Genomic DNA, 3,493 nt, shown 5'->3' with positions numbered 1-3,493 from the left:
CTGAGTAGTCCTCATTATTGGTTCTTTATGAGGGAAAAGCGTAAAGGTCCAAAGCCCTTCAAACACCTGTATGTAGAATCAAGTAGAATCATTTGCACCAGTAGCACCAGCACTTACCAACTTCGTATTGGCAATCCCAGCCCGAAGGAAAGAGCCGTAAAGACTAGAAAGGAATTCTTTACAGATGATCTGATTACCTAAAGTGAAACAATGATAAATATTAGCTCTATTAAGAGCTCAATGATGTCTACTCATGAGTTAGAGAATTTAGTGGGAAAGGAAAGATCTCATTCACTGTGGCAACAACTACTAAATACCTGGAAATACAATGAATGAATGAACTATATCTAAAATAATTTTTCTAAATACTTCTGAGAGAGGTAAGGAACATTACTGTACAATGTCTCAGACATTTTCAAAACCTGGAATGTGAAGGTGATCCTGGTGGCTGAATGGCCCTCTCGCTGTCACCCAGGACCCTCTCTGGACCTTTTCCATCCATGGTGTCAGCACTTCTGAGCCATCACCTCGACCCCTGGGTGGTGAAACTCCTACAGTCTAGTTCCTTCCGGTACGCTTACCTTGCACACCCCTGCCTCGCTCCTTTCCTCCAATAGCCAGTGCACACCCCGCAGCCTCCTGGGGTCACCTGCCCCTCTAACCAGGCTTTCCCTTTTGCAGCTTCCACTGGCAGTGTGCACCTGTTGGGGAGGCAGGGTTCTGGCTTTGTGCTACCCTGGGGGCAGCGAAGACAGTCTGTTGGGTTCTGACTTCCTGACAGTTGTGTCCTGGGGCGGTGTGTGTGTGGGGGGGGGGGGCAAGAGGAAAAGCTGGGAGTGGTGGAGGATTCGGGGGACAAAAGGAGGAAGGGGTCACCCTAAAAGGCTGAGCCCCTGGAGGTGGGATCCCTGCCGAGCCTTGCACCCTGAGACCAACGTGCTGGGATTGGCATTTACTCCCGTCTGGCTTTTGGGGAAGGACGGATCGCGCTTCGCTCAGGCGGGAGCACTCTAGGAGGGAGTCCCCTCGAGGGCTAGCCCAGTGGGTTCTGGATTTATCCCAACAGTTTGGAGGGAACGGCCGCAGGTGCCAGAACCACACCCACCTCAGCAGGTACGTTGGGCGGGGGTTCTTGAAAAGGGATGCGTAGTAGTTCACTGAACCTCTCGAAAGAGAAGGGGCGTGTGCTCCGGCGAGTCCGGCCTGGGAAGCGGTGTCACGTTTCCATTCCCAGTTGGGGGTCGCGAAACTAAAGGACTGCGAAGGCTGGAGGGTCATGGGCCTCCCCAGAGTGACCAGTCTACGCCGCAGTACATCCTCGCTTGGCCCTCGGTACTCTTAGGAATACAAAGGGTAGAGATTAAGAAGGCTGGGCGAAGAGCTGAGAGGCGTGAACCGCGCCCAGCCGGAGTCGCGTCTGCGAAGTCGAGCCCCGCCCCCAAGCCGCGGGCCCGCCCAGGGCCGAAATCTCGACCACGGAGTCGAAGCCCCGCCCACCGAGCCAAGGCCCCGCCCAGGGTCAAGTCCCGCCCCCCAGCCAAGGCCCCGCCCAGAGCAGGGGCTCACCCAGCGAGCCGAGTCTCCGCGGATTTGCGCTCGACTCCGCGGGTGCCTCTCTCACCGTCCCCTCCCTGCTCATTCACCAATCAGAGCGCGGCGTCGCGCTTCCAAGCAGCCAATCGGCAGCGCGTCCGCGGGGGCGGGGGCGGGGCCCCGGGCGTGGCGCGCGGAGCGGGGCGGCCCGCGGGCAGTCGGGAGCGGGCGGAGCAGGCGCCGGGCCGGAGGCCGCTGCGGGCGACGGCGCGGGCCGGGCCGCCGGTGAGGACGCGAGGCCGCGAGGACGCGCAGCCGCGGGCGGTCGGGCGGGGCCGCGGGGCGGACGGCGGAGGCCCAGGGCCGAGGCCCTGGACGCGGCGGGCACTGAGGCCCGCGGCGGCCGGGACGCCCCTGACGGCGGTCCGCCAGCGGGACCCACTCCGGGCTCGGCAGGCCCTGCGGGCCGGTGCGTGGGCAGCTCGCGGCTGGAGGCTCGGGGAGCCGCCGGGAGGGTGCGGCCCGGAGGCCCGAGCGGGGCGCGGCGCCGCAGGAAGGCCCGCGTGGAGGCCGGGCCGCGCGGAGCGGGCCTGCGGGAGCCACAGGTGGACGCCGGCGCGTGCCGCGCCCTTCGTGGCCCTTCCGTCGCTGGGTCTCAAAGGGGGGATGCGGCGTCAGGAATGAATGGTTTTACTCCACTAAGGGCTAGAAGGACTCCTGAGGCGGTGGGGAGCCTTCTACAGGAAAGCCAGGAAAACTGGGACCAGACTGCAGCCCAGCGCGTCGCGCAGGCGCCCTTTCCACTTACCCTGGTGGCAGCAATGTCTGAGGCTTTCACGGGCCGCGGCTGTGAAAAACCGAAATTCAAGCAGGGTGCGCCCAAGGGAAAATGGCACCTTATAGTGTGAAGAAAGGATGGAAGGATTTAAAACCCAGGGCTAAATCGTTAAGGGCCAGTTTTCGTCTCTGCGTCCGTTTTGGTTCCTTGAGGTGGCCTTGGCTGGACCACAGTGGGAATGTCCGGGTAGAGTGTTGGCCCTGTGTAGACGGCATTACCGCAAAGAACACAGCTTTTTCTCACTGCCTGAGACAGAAGACGTTTGAGGTAGACGGGCAAGGAGTAACCTTGACTTGTGGGCCAAATGTAACTTTAATTTTCTATATCTGCTGTTTTTTGAAAAGGTTTCCCAAGTTCCTGCACACCAAAAGACTTAATTCTATGACAAGGGTCGCGAAGTACTTCGTGCCTGTCATCTTGCTTGGTTCTTTCAAAATCGCAGAGGAGATGTGGCCAAGTGGCACGGCCGGTTTGGAAGTCGAGGCTGTGGCGGGTCACCCGTGGCGGGTCACCCGTGGCCATCCCTCTGGCACCCATGCTTTCTTTATTGCTGTTTGTCCTCTGGGCCTGACGCCGACGTGCAGCCTCCCAAACCGCCCAGGTCCGCGGGCTCGTTTACTCGCACGGGCATTTTCTGTAGTGGACTCCAGGTTCCTGCTGTACCGATTCCTTTCCCAAAGAGGAAGTTTGTATTAGATGATGTTAATGTAGCTCTGCCTCAGGTTCCCCGTCGATACAGTGGGGTAAAGTTTACCTGCCTCACGGGGCTGCCGTGAGGACTCAGCGTTAGCAGGACGCCTGGCACGCTGGAAGCGCTTCATAGATTTCAGCCGTCCCGTTGTCAGGTGCAAGAGCCATGTGGGCGGACGGCAGAGGGAAGCGGGCAGAGTTAAAGCCACCGTCCCGCTCGAGGGACAGCTGTGAACTGGTTGGCCAAGCGCCCCTTTAAACCTCTGGCACACCGACTTCTGTCCCCTTCCTCTTCCGAACGCTCCTGCTGGCAGCCCCGTGACCACCTCCTCTGCTCGCATCCAGGGACAGGTGTTTCTCGTTGCTGCTTCCCCCTTCTCGTTCAGTTGTGCTTTTCTGTCACCCACTTTCGTGCCAGCTTGCCAGCTCCCC

At 59.9% G+C, this 3,493-nt stretch overlaps 1 protein-coding gene across 4 annotated transcripts in view; it reads left to right on the top strand.

Moving 5' to 3' along the window:
• The first annotated feature begins 1,734 nt into the window (after positions 1-1,734).
• Positions 1,735-3,493, top strand: part of FARP2 (FERM, ARH/RhoGEF and pleckstrin domain protein 2) — an 81,693-nt gene continuing 79,934 nt past the window's right edge. For all 4 annotated transcript variants that reach the window (XM_036236028.1, XM_036236027.1, XM_036236026.1 and 1 more), the window contains exon 1: positions 1,735-1,818. The gene's annotated coding sequence lies outside the window, so the exon portion shown is untranslated. The remainder of the gene's footprint in view (positions 1,819-3,493) is intronic.

The sequence above is a fragment of the Rousettus aegyptiacus genome, unplaced genomic scaffold, assembly GCF_014176215.1.
Source record: "Rousettus aegyptiacus isolate mRouAeg1 unplaced genomic scaffold, mRouAeg1.p scaffold_m13_p_2, whole genome shotgun sequence".
Taxonomy (NCBI): Eukaryota; Metazoa; Chordata; class Mammalia; order Chiroptera; family Pteropodidae; genus Rousettus; species Rousettus aegyptiacus.
Note: the sequence above shows the minus strand (reverse complement) of the source record. Positions and strands in the feature narration are given on the sequence as shown.